Raw genomic sequence first — 17663 nt, forward strand, 5'->3', positions numbered from 1 at the left:
ACAATTCATGCTTCCAAGTCCTCTCTTAGGATATCCTCTATGAGATGACATTTTTATTTCCACAATCTCAAATCTCTCCTCTTGCTTTGTGTTTTGTCATTATTTTCTAGAATCCAGATAGGGAAAGATGAGCAAGCTTGGGCTTCAGGTGACACTTCAAGGAAGACTTTAAGAACAGGTTAGATCTGACACATCAAGTTGTCTTTCACTGCAGGTTTGCTAGACTGTTTATAGTTGTGTGAAAGAGGGAGGTTCCTTCAGTGGCAACAATATCGTTACCAGTGACCACCACTTCTATTTCAAGCAGGAAAGCTAAGAGAAAATCTTCCATCTACTTTTGTTTCTAACTTTTTGCAACATCTGAACCAACCATAGATTCCTTGAAAACAGGTGCGGGGGGAGGGGAGGGTGGGGGTGGGGGGTTGCTTATTCTTCAAATACTTGAGGTTCTAGAAAACATATCAGAACCCTGTGAATATTCATCAAGTAACATAATTTGATTTAGTTAAATGCTTTGTGGAATGTGAATCAGTTTCTTGTTTGGTTTGAAACTTTGGCTGTAGCTGTTACTGTGAGAGTTGGTTCCATCAAATTAATTGGACTTCATCTTTTCCTCCTTTTGGTAACAGTGGTTGTTAAATATCTATACAGCTATCCATCCATCCATAATTTTTATAATGCCGATTGAAACCGGCCAATCGTCTTCTGCCCAAGAGTCTTGCAAAAATACATTTTCTACAAATACCACCCAATCATTTGTAAAAATAGAATCTCATGGGTGCACCCAAAAAAGGGGTCTATGCAGGTACATTAAGTTTTAGTTGTGTTCATAAATTATTGGTTTCTATGAAGGTACATTACGATGCTATGTCTGTGCCTATGGCTATTGCTTTACCTGGTTGCTTGCTTTTTGGCCAACCAGTTATCGTAAAACCTTCTGAAGCGGATAAAAACCTTGTTTAGTCAACCACATGTGGTGCTGGAGCAGGTTTGGGGACAAGTGCTGCCTCTGAGAGAACTTTATGTAAGAAATCTTCATTTTAACATGACAGAGTTACAACTCAGATAGGTTACAAAGCCTTAGAATATTGACTTATCATGTGCATTATATAATGGTGGAGGTTTATATACACAATATTCTGCGATGTTGATCTACCTTTACTTGTAGAATATAACATGCTGAACAACAAATTTAACGTGATAGAGAAAATAAAGTTTAGGCAAACACAAACATGGGCGTATCTATCAAATATTTCACCCAAATACACCCATGTATGTGTTTTCCTGAACTTTATTTCGTCTATAACACTGATCTGTTCTTTAACATGTATAATTGACTTTCTCAATGTCCTTGCTACAGTAATACCCATCTATACCAAACACTTTATTTTCTGTTTCTAAGGTGCCCGCTTGACTTTGCTTAAAAAAAGTAGCTTTTCAAAAATAGTTTTTTAGAGTCAAACTTCAGTAACTTTTAAGTCAAAAATGAAATGTAGGGATACCTGCTTTTAGCTTCTAACTTTTTCAAGTTTTAACTTTTAAGTCAAAAATGAAATGAGGCATACCTGCTTTTAACTTGTAACTTTTTTCAAGTTGTTTTTAAAATATCCAAACACTCTCGAGAGCTGAAAACACTCTTAAGCCAAAAACCCTCTAATTTTCCATTATGTCTGTTATGTTCATATTTTTGAAGCTTTTGGGCCAGTAGAGCTTATTCAATTACCTACAAATCCTGAAACAGGACATTGCGCAAAGGATTTGGGTTTGTTCAAGTTGGTTTTTGGTGAATTACAATATTTCTTTTCAGTATATATTGTCTGTCATAGTTTTTTTTCTTTTTGTAATGCCTCTATGTCTTGATTTGGGTTCATATTAGTTTGCTCAACTTGAACATGCAAAGGCATCTAAAAGTTTGAATTGCAAGCTTGAGATTGCGGGTCGCACCATCAAGGTATGTCTACAGGCTGAACTTGTTAATGATACATAATTTCTGTAGATCTTGCTTCTCTGAATACTGTTGGATGACAGTATTACTGAGCCTTGACTGGCTATTTTGGTTCAATGCAGATTTCATCCGTTGCTAAAGATGTTCAAGTACAAGATGCTGGAGCTAAAATTGCTGATTTTGATGACAATCAAGGAGGAGGCTTGGTGAGTTTGCTCCTAAATCATTATTTACAAAGGACCTTGCAAGCCATCTTTTCTTAAATAGGTTAGATACTTCGTAAGGTATGAGCATGATGGAGGTGGTAAAAGGTCCATCCATGTGTTTATGTTAGACATGACATGAGAAAAACAGTTACACCATTTGCTACATTGCTGCACTATGTTGTCCTTCTCTCTCTTTTTATCTCCTTATTTGATATTGAAATTCACCAACTTGTACTTCCTTCCAATCTCTCCATAATATAGGATCAAGCCAAATTTCCATTCACACAAACTTCTGACACCCAAACAGAGAAGCAGTTCTGTAGAAAATATAGCTAGTAAAAGATATAGGTATATTGTCCTAAACATTAAAAAACACAATTAACAAAGGCTAACAAGTTCCTCCAAACTTGGACAAACTAAAAGGATCATTTTCTATAAAATGCAAATTGAGTTTGAAACTTGTCTCGACCTATAAAGATCCACCTTACCCCTTTAATCCAAAACAAAGTTATCCGTGTGTCAGAGCAATCCCTAGCAGCTTCATTGGCTTCTTCAATGACATGGTGAACTGCACAAGTTATACATTTCAGCAAGTTGGAAATTTCCTTCAACCTCTGTATAGTTATTTCATTTGGCTTGGGGAGATCATTAACATATTGAACAAGCATAACATTATTCGACTCCACAATCAACTTTCTTGCATGTGGTTCTCATTTCTTACATTGGTTCGACCCATGCCTTTAGGCCTCAAGTTTAGCAATCAAATCATCTTGAACCTCAATATCACCCAGTAGCTACTTAAACACGATCCTTTTTCATCTCAGAAGACACCACTAAATTGTCCTGGCTGGTTCCCTTTGTGCTAATACCATAGATGCTTAGTTCAATCTTAACCTGGAAAAGGGGAATCAATTTCCATATGACATGACAAGGTATATAATATTAACCCAAAAGTTTCTTCAAACATCTTACCAGTCTGATAGCTTGGCATACCCGATAATAGTTTGGAAATGCTGGACAAAAGTTAAAAGTTACATTTCAGGGAGTTTACCCTCCTATTGTTCCTTCAGCTCAACAAACAAGTACTTTGGATAATTCAACCAACAAAATTATCCAACTAGCACTTAAATGAATCACATGAGTAAAACACATCTTATGACTTGGAAAAATAAATGAAAGAAACATAGACATAAAATAAAGGGTTAATGACTTCAATGATATGTTCATAGGGCAAAACTTTTGTTTCCCATAATTAATAGAATGATAATAGAAAATTACATTTGATAATAAATAGAAATTTTAGCATTTAGTCACACTCCTAAATAACTTTGGGTATGAGACCAATAATATCACGGTTTGCTAATATTTGTGTCAAAGTTGATATCCATGTCAAACAAATGTAAGTTAAATTCTAAGAACACATAATCATACATTGCATCTTCACTAGTTTTTATGTCAATCTCTATTGTGAATTTAAGAGTTCTCTGTAAACATACCATTGTTTCAAGATCATTCAGATCCTTGAGCGATAGATCATTAAAATTCTCCACAAATGAGTTTGTCAACAAGAGAATCCGGTTAAGACAAGACGCAGACTAGTTTGCTCCCAATAGATTGCAAATAAGATGATAGTAAGAAAGAGGCATGTAGAACGTTCTTGGTCTCTAAGCTGTCCTCTTATGATCTTCATCAATGGTGCTTAAGACCTAGTCTTCTGCAAACTGCTGTATCAATAGATGACATTACAGGATCATATATTTCTACATTGTCAATTATCTAGTGGTGTATGCTGGAATGCGAGGGGATCTCAAACAGGATGAGACCATCCAAAAAATAAATATCTATCGCACTTTAGGCTCCTATTCGCATGTTCAGGTGGTTAATCCATGGTTTGAGAAGCGTTGAATACACTTCCAATTCAGAACTTTAGCCTGCCACAGTTCTCCAACTAAAGCAAAATTTTTCCAGTTAGATTGGCAGTATAGAAATATACGGTCTTGTTATGTCGTCTCTTCTGTTGATATTGCAGTTTGAACTTTGAAGGAAACTAGGTCTTGAGGTTCTCACCATTGATGAAGATTGTAAGAGGAAAACACATCTTATGAGATGCAGGATTATGTGCTCAGAATTTTCCTAACATTTCTTTGACGTCGATATCAACTTTGACACAAACATTGGTAAGTTAGGATATTATTGGTTTGATATGCAAAGATATTTGGGGGTGTAATTAAATACTGAAATTTCCCGTTATTATCAAATGTAATTTTTTGTTTGATTCGAGGAAACCCTATGAACATATTGTTGAAGTCATTAGCTCTCTATTTTATGTTTGTGTATGCTTGTTTCATTCTTTCTCCGGGTCCTAAGATGTGCTTTAATTGTGTGATTGATTTAAGTGCTAGTTGGAGAATTTTTATTGGTTGAATTATTTTAAGTACTTATTTGCTGAGCTAAAGAAACTATAGGAGGGAAAGGTGTAATTTATTCCTAAGATATAACTTTATTGAAACTAAACTATTACCTGGTATTCCATACCAAGCGATCAGACTAGTAAGATGTTTGCAGAACTTTTGGGTCACTATCGTATTCCTTGTCATGCCAGATGGAAATTGGTTCATCTTTCTCTAAGTTGAGTAAACTAAACATCTATGGTATTAGCACAAAGGAGAACCAACCAGGACAATTAAGTGGTGTCTTCCGAGCTAACGATTGTGTTAAGTAGCTATATGGGTGATATTAATGTTCAAGACAATGCGACTGCTGAACTTGAGGCCTTGACGCATGAGTTGAACAGATGTAAAAAAGGAGAACCACACGCAGAAAAATTGATTGTGGAGTTGGATAATGTTATGCTTGTTCAATATGTTAATGGTTGTTATCAGCCTTTATATAATTGTGCTTTTTAATATTTAGGATAAATTACCTTCATCTTTTATTAACTATGTATTTAACAGAATTGTTTCTCTGTTTTGGGTGGTAGAAGTTTGTGTGATTCAGAATTTGGTAGGATTCTATATCTTGGAGAGATTAGAAGAAAGTATTAGTTGCTGAATTTCAATCACATAAAGCATATTTGCTCTTTGCTACTTTTTCTTAAATTATTGAAAAAAAACATATAACCTCTATTAACAAATTTTGTGCTCCGTTCCCTGTATCCTTTATTTCATACTAGCCCATTACAATAAAATCTCACTAAATTAAGATTATAAATATAGGTGGGATCATGAAATATAATTAATTTAAAGATTATATTTATTGAATTCGCATGAAAAAATAAATTATGGTGCATTTCGAAACACATATATCATATCTTAAATTTTACATGTTCGGAGATCCAGAGCTTAAAAGAAATTGTGGGTATTATCGGAAAAACAATGTTGATGATAAAGTTGAAGATGATACAATATCTTTGGGATCAGTTACATGTAAAGAAACACTTATCACATCTAAATTTTTTTCACAATTCTATGTTGCTGTTTGAAAAAACAACATAGGAACTTTTGGATGCAATAAGAAAAGTTACATATGCGCTTTAACTAAGTATAAATTTTAACATAACACAATAGAATCATATTTCATTAAATTGTCTTAGATATATTTGTAATTTTAAAGAATTACTCACTCCGTCCCATTTTACGTGAGGTAGTTTGACTCGACACGAAATTTAAGAGAGAAAGGAAGACTTTTAAAACTTGTGGTTCAGAATGAGTGATGAAAATTTGTGCAACTGTAAATCATTTCATTAAAGGTAAAATAGACATTTTATAATTAAATTGTTACTTAATATAGAAAATTAGAAATGTGTCTTCTTTTTGGACTAACTAAAAAAAAGTAAGTCACATAAATTGGGATAGAGGGAGTATTATTTTGTTATACTAATGAGACAATATATTTATATATGGGTCTTTTGAAAATATATTATCTTATCGAAATAGGTACTTTATTCATTGAATTAAGTTGGCACCGGAGGAAAATATTATCTTAGAGAGATTATTAATATTCCGAGTATTAATTTAGTGAGGTTATACTGGATATAGTCCACCTTCAAACTCTTCTTTTCTATAGCTTCTATGAAATGGTTAATGAGTTTATTATTAGAAGCTTCTGTCCATTCTTTTTCTAGTGCTCGAATTAGAACTAATTAATATAATTACTTTATATAAAGATTTAAATTGGAGAAGACAAAAAGAACAATTTTTTGTAGAGTTTTTGTTATGAGGAGTAGAAAAGACTCACTTTAATATAAAATGTCAATAATAGTAAAAAAAGAAGCACAACCCTCATGTGTTTATTTCTTGCTTTTAAGAAAAATAGATGTGCAACAATATTTGTCTACTTTGTAAGAACAATGGATAATGTAACATCTTGTGTCTTACTTAAATCTAAAGGATGCACATGACACCATTTTAGTCTTCTTTCTGTCCTTGTTTGGAATCTCTCTCTCTCTCTGTATATATAATTACTACTACTATTATAGAAAAGGCTTGTTTCAACATGTGTGGTTAATGTCTTTTATTTCAAATCTGAGGGTATTTATGTCTTTTCACATAGCTTAGTGTTTCTGTGAAGGTGTCTTGAATGGACACATCATTGTTTACGTGTCCCTTCATCTTCACTTATTCCATTGTTGTTGTTCTCAAAAAGTTTTTGTATTGTTCTTGGCTTATAATTAATTGTTGTTCTCAAAAAGTTTCTGTATGAGCACAATGTTTTTTTTGGTCAAGTTTCCCCACTAAACAACAAGTTTTTCTTTATTGATTTAAAAATTTGAGTTTTGGGGGTCATTTTCTTTGAAATTTGTGTTATTATGCTTCCAAAGATTGAATTTTTTCTGTAGTGAAAAACAGAGATGAGTGAAAACCCATGGCCAAAATTCTTTAACTCGATACAAAATCAGCAAAAAACTTTAAAAGAAAAATCAATAAATTCACTGAGATGGTAAGTAAAATAGAAAAGCAAGGAATGCACTGCATCAAGGGGAAAAACAAAGGTAAGATGCATCTAATTTTTGGGAAAATTATTCTACAGCAGGAGGGACCTGGAAAAGCTTACTTCAAGATACAAAGTTTTACAGCCGCAAGAACCAGAAAATAACAGCAAGTATTCCTCATTTCCAGACTGTTTCTGTCCCTCCATCTTGATTAGTTGTCCAAGGATATCTACCAACACGGGATGATATTTAATTTATCTTATCCTGATCCATCTAGCTAACAACCCCTTAGATCTAATGGTAGCTTTGACTGTTCAGTAACCTTGAAGTTGTTTCAGGGTTTTCCTGTGTGTGATTCTGATCCTTCTTTTGATAAGAAGACCTCAAAGTTACTGAAATGTAAAAGAACAATACCTCTTTGATTTACCTCGGCACTTCTTGTAAACTACATTCTTCTGCGTGCTACAGTGGCTTCTAGAACTATCAAGTTAATTATGATTTTGGATCATAGTATCATACTATATCATCTACTTGCCTAGCTTTGAAGCCTATTGAGCCATTGTTAACACTTTTTGGGTTCTTGTTTTTTGTTCTTGGCTTATACTTACTTATCTTCTTGTTAGATTATACAACTGTGGATACTACTGGTTCTCACTTGCGTGGGCATTCTTTTTTTGTTATCTGGTTCGGTCTTAATGATTCTTCATTAGTACTAAAAAATAGTAGTAGTAGAAGCAGAAATGATGATAAAGTGGGGTTTTTTGAAAATGATTGTGATATATTTGATGGGAATTGGGTGTGGGATGAGAGTTATCCACTTTATCTATCAGAAGATTGTATGTTTTTGGATGAAGGTTTTTGTTGTTCTGAGAATGGTAGACCTGATAATTTCTATACCAAATGGCGTTGGCAGCCTAAGGATTGCAACTTGCCCAGGTTTGTGTTTCAATCGACTGAATACTTGACATCTTCATATGCGAAAATATAATGAATATGTAAAAAAAATATCACCAATCTTAATGGTGGCTTACAGATGTTTTTACTTGATAGTTGAGCATTACAAGTGTTATATTTCTCTTGTTATAATCTGTGAATATTTATGTAATTGACCTCAATTTAATTAGTATTAGTTGTGGCATGATTTTTTCTTGGCCGTTATTGGGTTGGAATGTAGGGAACTCAAAAATAGGGTAATTAAAAAGAATGGTATTTTCCATGTATAAGAGACAAGAATGCTCCCAACAGGGCTGAGGACAAATTGGACAACTGCTGCAGGTTATTACAAAGCTACTGGAAAAGATAGAGAGATTTATTAGATTAAAACTTTGATTGATGTGAAGGGAACTCTGACTTGCTATAAGAAGGCATGTATAGTTAAATATTCCACTTTGAATCTGAACTAATTTTCCATCATCTGCAGATACTTTTTTTCAAATATTGTAATGTAGGCAAGATACAACACTATATAGTGCAACATGTGAACGAAATATGTGTGTCTCGCTATGTATACAAGCATTTAGCTTGCAAATATCTTTCAATGTTGGGCCCGTGCTTGCACGGGCCAGGTCTACCTAGTATATATATATATATATTTTCTCAATCCCTATGTTAATTTTTTCTTTTCTTGCATCACCATATATTTTTTATTTTCTTTTATATATTTTGTCCGGACCAAATTATACTTATTAAGATGTGCCATTATTGAAATATTTTGAAGTTGTGACACTAAGAATTTGATATTTGGGTGATAATGGTTTTATACCAAGCCAGTACTAGGAAGCATGTATCCACCACTCTGTTATGACATGAAAATGAAATAAGAAAAGTTCCATGTCCTTCTGGGGAACAACAATTGTACTGGATCTGCAATAACAATGAGATTTTTTGTGTAATTATCTCTTGTTTTCTTCATTTATGTTGTAACAAATTATAGTGCATCTATCTAACCCTTGTTTTCCTCCTAGCTTTCTAGTAGGAATCCTTGTGGCCTTATGTATACTACTTAATGGGGTATCTAACATAGTTGAAGGGTGGATTGTTCATTCAGCAAGGCCCTGGAAATTTTCTCTGTTATAAAAGAATTTTATTTGTAGAAATAAAGGTAATGGTCACTACTCACTAGAGACATAGGAAAAAAGAACAAAGCGTAGAGTAGAATTTAAGATTCGGACAAACTCTATTAGAGAAGTTCCGATTTGCCTTCAAAGACAAATTGTCTACCATTGGAATGAAATGAACGTCAATAAAGTGTAAAGTCTAAGAGGCTGTAGTGTATCTTAGACTTTTTTCTTTCCTGATTAATGGTTGAATGTAATGAAATCTAGCTTTCAAGACATGCAAGTTCATATCCTTGCTTTGTATTTAAAATTTCTCTTTCCACTTTTAAATTACTTTTCCGACTTCTTTTGCCAATGCATTAAAATTAAGGATATAAAGTTAAAGTAGAGGTCTTTTCGTCTATAAGCTGAAAATTAGTGTTAGTAGCAGAAGGGAGAAACATATTTGGAGTATGATTGAGGTGGACATAAAAGTATTTTAGATTGATGGAGGTTTGGGTTATAATCTTATCCTAGGCAAAAATAAGAATATGAGAGAAAGGTAAAGCTAGACATACTATTGTGGATGTTATATTGTTCAGTAGGAATTTTTTGGTCCTTCTTGTATTGTCTGTCCAAGTGGCTATAAATATATTTATTATTTACTTATTAAGGAGAAAACATGGAGAAAATGATCATCAAGTATTGGGGCTGCTTTATTTGACAGTTTATCCTTTTGAGGCTCGACAGTTATAGTCCGTAATGTAAGTGAAAAGGTGACAAGACTACGTGCGGCACTTGACGGTTTACTCACGATTCTTGCACGATCTCGTAAACTCAAGTAAGCCTCTCACTGTTTGGATCGCTAAGAGAAATAAGAAGAAAGACAAAGGACAGAATTTTGGAAGAGAGGACTGTATCTTATTAGTCAATTGATGGATGATTTACAAATACAATGACCCTCCTATTTATACTACTCTAATGACTAAGAGTAAATAAATGCTGCTATACAAGTCCCTAAGTACATGCACTCAAGACATGTCTACATTCCTAGAATGTCTCTAACTCTTCCAAAAGGACTCCTAGATTTCTCTTAGTCTGCCCCAAGATTCTAGAAAGGCTTGAACAAGCCCCTCCAAGGCTCAAGGCTGCCTGCTTTCCGTCTGCTGCACACTTGGACCGCCTGCCCCTTCGTACGCTGGACTTTTGGGCCGCCTGTCCCCTTTCGCATGCTGCAATCTGCCTGGATAGGTGGCGATCCGCTTGGATAGGTGACGGGACGTCACAATCTCCATGTATTTGGTCAAAAACTCTAAATGTAGCAGAACTTTTTTTAGAAAAAAGAGTGTTAAGGTTGAATATTTTGTCCATGGCCTCACGTGCCAACAGTGAAGTCAGTTTATGGTTGCAAGAAGAGATGGACAGAGCAACAACAACAATGGCCTTTGAGACAGGCATCAAAATAGATACTTTTCGATGAGTATTTCTGGCCTACTGAATTAAAGTGACATTTCAAATCTGAAAGTTTTCGATGATGTTTCCATTATAGATGGTCTTTGGGAAGGTAAGAGGGATGAGATGAGACGAATAGGAGGTTCCTGATGGGAAATTTTCTGGTGTTACCTTTTCATATACAGTAGGGACTATATTTGTCAAGGAGATACATCAAGAACCATTTTGATCATTTTTTCGATAATAAGCTATGGCTGCCTATGTCGTGCGGGTCTTTTGAGAGAGAAGGTATTAAGCTTTGGTTTTGGTACCACGCGTTCTTAGGTTAGCTTATGAAAAATGGAGAACTCTTGAAGTGCAGGATTAGAAAGCTGAAGAGCAATGAAGGTTAAAAAGAAGGCTAAGCATAACATTTACGTAGATAATACTTTGTTGGTTAGATAATACAGCCTTCTGTCCCTTGTCTTGACTTACACACACTTGGTGTTGTCTATAATAGAGATTAAGACAAAGAGGTGTGAACGAATTATCGTATATGATGTTCTTGGAGTTCTATTAAAATAATTGGTATTGTGAAGAGTATGAAAATGTGATTTGAGTTGATTATTGCACTCAAGTCATGAGAATGAGTTTTTTTTCTTCTTCTCTCGTTTGAGAAAGGTAATGTTAAAATGGACGCTCTCACTTTTACCAATTTGATCCCTACAAAAAATGAAGAAGAGAGTTCTAATATTGTAATTTAAAGATTAGACGATTGTAAAGAACTCAATATATACATATCTGGAGCTGGGTTGACAGGTTCAGAGTTCTGAATGATCAGATTGAGCAACCAGTAAACTCAGATGGGGGCTAGGAAATAGTCTAATTAATGGAAGGATAAGATGAAAGAAATCATATTTGGACAAAATGGTGTTTATGTAATGTGACTTGAAAACCTTAAGTTAATATCATTCCAATATAAATATTTGATGAGATTGCTATATTTATGTTTTTTTGGCATCTGTACAGATAATATTATTTCCATGTTTTTATACATTACATCAACTGCCTTCTATATGATTACTTCTTTTATGGTTTCTTCCTCTTTTATGGTTTAGAACTGTATAATTACATTTATTGATTCATGCTTCCAAGTCCTCGTTTAGGTTATCCACTATGAGACGACTTGGTGACATTTTTGTTTCCAGTCTCATTCTCTCCTCTTGCTTTGTGTTGTGTCATTATTTTCTAGAATCCAGACAGGGAAAGATGATAAAGCTTGGGCTTCAGGTGACACTTCAAGAAAGCCTCTAAGAACAGGTTAGATCTAACACATCAAGTTGTCTTTCTCTGCAGGTTTGCTCGACTTTTCATAGTTGTGTGAAAGCAATGAGGTTCCTTCAGTGGCAATGATATTGTTTCCAGTTAGCACACCACCTTTATTTCAAGCAGGAAAGTTATAAGAGAAAAATCTGCATCTACTTTAGTGTCTAAACTTTCTGCAACATCTAAAAAGCTTCTTTGAAACAGGGTGGGGGTGGGGGTGGTGGGGTTTACTTCAAATGTGAGGTTATGCTTCTAGAAAACATCTAAAAAGTGAATATTCATCAACAGTAACATAATTTGATTGAGTTAAATGCTTTGTGAATCAGTTTCTTGTCAGTTTGAAACTTAGGCTTAATCACTACTATAAGAGCTGGTTGTGTCAAATTTTTTGGACTCATCTTTTCTCCCTATTGGATCACTCACGAATGGTTTCTTACAGCATTTTTATCTTTGTTGTGATATTGTTAGATAACTTGTACCGATGACTATTAAAATAATATAACCATGTATATGACTTGTTTTTCCTTGTTAACGTCTGTCTATGCAGTTGGGATAAAAAATTAGGAGTTTCTCTGTTAGCGTCACGAGTTGTTTTTCCCTCTCTTGGTATTATTTTCAATTTCTTCTGATCCAAGGGTTTACTTCAAAGTGGATGCTTGTATCCAAGCAGTTTGCAACTGACGTTTGAGTCTCTCTTTTGGTCTTAGGATACTGAAGAATTACTAGTATGATGTGTGTACAAATATTTGAAGTTTGTGCCAGCTCCTGAGAACTGATTTGGAAAGGTGGAAATGTCACTTGACATATATAACACTCCATCTTTGTGCCTTAATTCATTTTATCCCTTTGATGTTTACATTTATAAACAAGGACTTGAAAGAAGGTGCCATTTTCATAGATCGAATATTCAATAATTCTAGTTTCCTGAAATAGGTGTCATTTTTTCACTCTTATCTCAAATGGATGTATCTAACCTCTTATAGAATGGTGTACTTTTGAGGATAAATGACAAAGACAGAAATATTACAAGGGCAATATTGTAATGAGACGTTCATATAACTACAAACCAAGTGAGTTCGAAGAAAAAGATTCCCTTGTGATAAAATTTTGCGCTCTCCCCCTTCAGAAATTATTGTACATAATGCCATTAAATTAGGCTCCGTTGGAAAGAGGACAAACAACACTTCAAATATATATTTGAAATCTCACGAAATGTCAATGGTATGTAGTATTTTTAATTGTAAATATTTGTTTAAGGAAATGTAAAAGTTTTTCTCTAATGTAAACTTTGATGTAAATTTACGTGGGAGGTCATTTTTTTCCTTCCAAAATCCATATTATTGTATTTATTCATAAGGGTTGGATTATTGGAGGAAGACAAACTAATGAACTAATACAATTAGCACCTCTTATGGGACCCGATTCAATAGTTATTTTCAACATTTCCTTCTGACACATAAAAAAGTGGTCAAGTTTTACCCAGGTAAAAAGATTATATATTTCTTTGAATTCTCTTGCATCAATGCATACAAGATAATTAGGCCTTACGATCGACATACTACGTAAGCACTTCATTATACACATGTTAGAAATATATAGTCTCTTGTCATTTTCATTAGGATAATCAAGTACATCATTAGGTCTTAGAATTATGCCTAGTGCACAATATCATTTGAACCACATTAATATATCACACTTAGATCTTACATATCATAATTCATATGTTCATAACTATGACTTGAAGTCACAGTCGGTACTAACAAACACAAAGTGAATAAGAGCCACAATGATCTTCCTCTTCTCATGAGTTCCTCAACTTGTAGCCAACTCATTTAGTCAGACCGAGTCTTTCCCGGTTATTTAGTAGCATGCTAAAATAACGGACATCAAAACAAGCTTTGACTCATTGATTAGAGTTGTGAGGGTTATAAAATATGTTTCAAACAAGGGTGGGGTGTTGTGCCACTCATTGCTCCCCAAATCACCGAAGGGCTGGCGGACCGCACCACTCAGTGCGCCAGGGTTGCCAGGTCTCTACCCTTCCGTCCTTTTTGTATGCATTCCCTGGATTCCTACATGTGTTCTCTACTTGTCATTCACATTTAAAAAATCTTCATTAATCCTTGAGAGATCATGCATATCCAAGTCGTAACTCTTGAATTCATAAATCAAAATTCAAGATAGAGTTAAGAGTAAAGTTCGAGGGAGTTCTTTCGAGTCATTTTGAGAAGTTTTTTTTATAAATTTTAAAACTTGTTTTTAAGACTTGAGTATAAGGATGAAGAGAGTTGTGTTTCATTTTTCAAAATAAATATATGAGAACTAATTAAGTAATCCCAAAAGTAAAGAATAAATGTTTTTACATTTAAAATGAGAGGAAACATAGATTCCAAATGAGTTCATGAGGAGTTTTGAGCACCATCTCTTTTAAGAAAACCTTTTGAGTAATAACCTCAAATTTTGAAAATGAGGAAATTTTTTTAAACGTATGAGCATGAGTTATGTTATTGGAAGTAGTATTGAGCACCGATATGAGGACGAGTTTAGAAAAATCAAAGTCCTCATAAATCATGTACGTCGACATGGGTAGAAAGGGTAATACTTTTAGATGATTCGTTATTGCTTTTAAGCATAACTTAGTAGATCCACTTAATTGAGGATGTCTTATACTCCGGCAAGGTATAAGATAGTTCTAACAGCATGAGCGTGACGTATAGTGATGGTTGACAGTTAGAGAATTTTTCAAATAAGAGTAAAGAGTTTTATTGTATTTTTAAATACATCGAGTTACTATTTACTGTTTTAAGAGCTTTCTTTATAATGCATCTTATTGTTGCTTTTATGTTGAACCGAGTTGAGTATTCTGAGTTCTAGATCTTTGAGTCTCTTAGGTATACTTGAGTCTAGTTGAGGTGAGGTGAGCATGGGTTCCTTTTATTAGTTCAAGCTTGCAAATTATGTTGAGTTTTCCCCTTATATGCTCGCATATTTCATGTATTGACTCCATTTGATCTGCATTTTTGATGATGCAGATACCGGTAACCAGAGTCATCAACAGAGATTCGTTGAACCACTTGCAGTTTGAGTTAGTTTTGGTTAGCCTTCTTGTTTTTGGAGAATTTTATTTACCTTTCAGTTTTGTTAGGATGTCATGGGTCTTGTCTCGACTTCAGTCATTTAGAGACTTTATAGATAGATAGTAGTAGTTGAGGAGTCTTTTGCTTTCTCTTGTTAAATGTCTTAAAGACTTGAGTTGCTTATTTCTGTCTAGTTGAATATTCTATTATATTTCTGAGTTGTTTATTTGAGACTTATGAGTTAAAGCTTTACATTTAAGTTCATTTTATGTTGAGTAAGTCTTCTACTGAGAGTTGAGCCAGACCAAGGGTTCACTTGGTTCAGCAATGGTTCTTGAGTGTCGGTCACGCCTAGGGTGTAGGCTCAATTGGTGAAAAAGACGCGTTGTACTCTTTTTCTTAACCATGATTTTAACCCAATTGAATTTTCATGATAAGATTTTTAACGAGACAACATTCAAAGCTTATTAAAAGATGTGTACTATTTTTTTCACTAGGATTTTTTCCACAAAGTTTTTTCCTAGTAAGGTTTTAACGAGACATATTATCTCATTACATCCAAGGGAGAGTATTATAAAATAATAAATTATCACTACACCATTTTAGGCCAACGATCACCCTAGTAAAGTGTAGCCTAAACTAGCAAAAAGTGTGACCTTTGATAAAAGGGCTACACTTTTGGACTTTAGGTAACACTTTTTCAGGCGTGCCCAAATGAAGCGCTACCTTAGAGTTTAGGCAACACAACTGTTGTCTTATCAGCTACACTTAAAAGCGTAGCCTAAAAGGAAAAATGGTCACACTTTTATGTACCTCAAATAGCAACATTTATATCTCGTACAACTACACTTTTAAGTGTGGCCTTAGCTTCCTTATTGCCCACAATTCGTAAGTGTTCCCTTTTCTATATAATGTATGACAACAATTTTTAAGTGTTGCCTTTTCTATCTAATGTATGACAACACTTTGAAGTGTAGTCCTTGCCCATGTGATTACCACAATTTACAGTCCTAAGGCTACACTTTTAAGTGTGGTCATATCATTTTGGCTATAAAATATATGCCACACAATTTCTAATTAAAAACACCAATATTATTTTGTAATAAATAATCTCAAGCATTAAATTGGCTCATAAGAAATTCAAATATATAGATATGCAATAAGCTTCAAAAGATAGTACGTCTTGTGTACTTACACATACTTATACAACAATATTATAAATATGTGTACACAATTGTTCAAAAATTACTCTTACAATAGTTCAATATATTCTAGCAAAGAATATATTTCACAAATCAAACATAATGTATTTAAACTTTTATAATAGTTCAAAAAATCTTCATAATCCACTTCAATGAGATCAAATTTACTTGTAGGGACCCTTCAAATTTGATCACCTCCATTTCCCTACACAATTAGAATTTACGACAAATCAGATTGCAACAATTATTGAAGAGGCAAAGAGTTTCACATTCCATATTGCACAACAGTTCTGCATTATAAGTTACAACTTACAAAAACATTTTTGAATTTTATATTATTTCCTTCCAAAAAATAGCTTTGGAAGGGACACTAAATGAGTCATCTTCTTGTTGAGTTAAAATGAAAAAGACATCAAAAGTAGATGTTCAGCTATATGAATCATAGATGTTAAAGACAAGCATGTAACATAATAAAATAACTATACATCAATTCAAAACTAGTTGCTTTAGCTATATGAATCCTCAATATTCATTTTCATTTCAGAACCTGATTGATTTCCAAATTCCAGGTTCTCAAATTTAAGATTTCAGATTTTTAGATTTCCAGATTCCAGATTTTAGATTTCCAAATTCCAGATTTTTAATTTCCAGATTTCAGATTTCCAAATTCCAGATTTTTAATTTCCAAATTTTCAAATTTCAACTTTTCCAGATTTCCAGATTTCAACTTTTCTGGATTTCCAGATTCCAACTTCATCGGGGGTATTTTGCAGCTTATGTTAGGAGACATTTCTCAAGTTTTTTGGGGATTCATTTCCAGCAGTCATCTTCAAGGAATCATCTACTGTATTGGGGTGACATCCAAGGCAACAATGTAGTCCAAAAAATCGTTATTCACACACTTTATATTATCATTTGCTGGAATTTATGGAAAAAATAAATATTCGGCTAAGTATGGGAATAAGAGGGTCAGCAGTACCATAGTCAAGTATTTGATCGTTAAAGATATTTATCACATGCTAAACACTGCATTTCCATAGATATAGTGGCCTATGCAGTGGACATAAATAGGAAGAGGAAGTTATATAGTGGAGAAATAGGGACAACCAAGTTTTAGAATAAACAACAAGTTCCAGAGAGGTCTCAGGTTAATACTACAAGTCATGGTCAGAAATATTCCCTGCATTTACAAGATTTTACCTCAACTTAAATGTGGCTGAACCATCTTTGCCTACTACTCCTATAGAAGGGCAAGGACTAGGACTACTAACTATCAAATCCAAGGTATCAACAACCTGTTTCGAAAAGCTATCACCATATCCTATAAAACAAGTGGTGGTGTTGAAAATGCAAAACCTTGAACTGCTGGTAGAACAGAAGAATTGACAGAGAGCAAGAGTGAGATCGGATCGCTTCAGATAGATGAAACATTCTGACTAGATATTCCCAAAACAATCAAATTGACTAAATGTTATGGTGTAGAAAGGAGTTCGTGACAATGCAGTGAACC

At 33.9% G+C, this 17663-nt stretch overlaps 1 long non-coding RNA gene across 1 annotated transcript; it reads left to right on the forward strand.

The window, feature by feature from the left end:
• The first annotated feature begins 441 nt into the window (after positions 1–441).
• LOC109119817 (uncharacterized) lies at positions 442–13214 on the forward strand. Its single transcript, XR_002027304.3, has 3 exons — positions 442–1951; positions 2068–12480; positions 12582–13214. It is a non-coding gene; the product is annotated as an uncharacterized lncRNA (long non-coding RNA).
• Positions 13215–17663: the final 4449 nt, after the last annotated feature.

This window comes from Solanum lycopersicum, chromosome 3 (assembly GCF_036512215.1).
Source record: "Solanum lycopersicum chromosome 3, SLM_r2.1".
NCBI lineage: Eukaryota > Viridiplantae > Streptophyta > Magnoliopsida > Solanales > Solanaceae > Solanum > Solanum lycopersicum.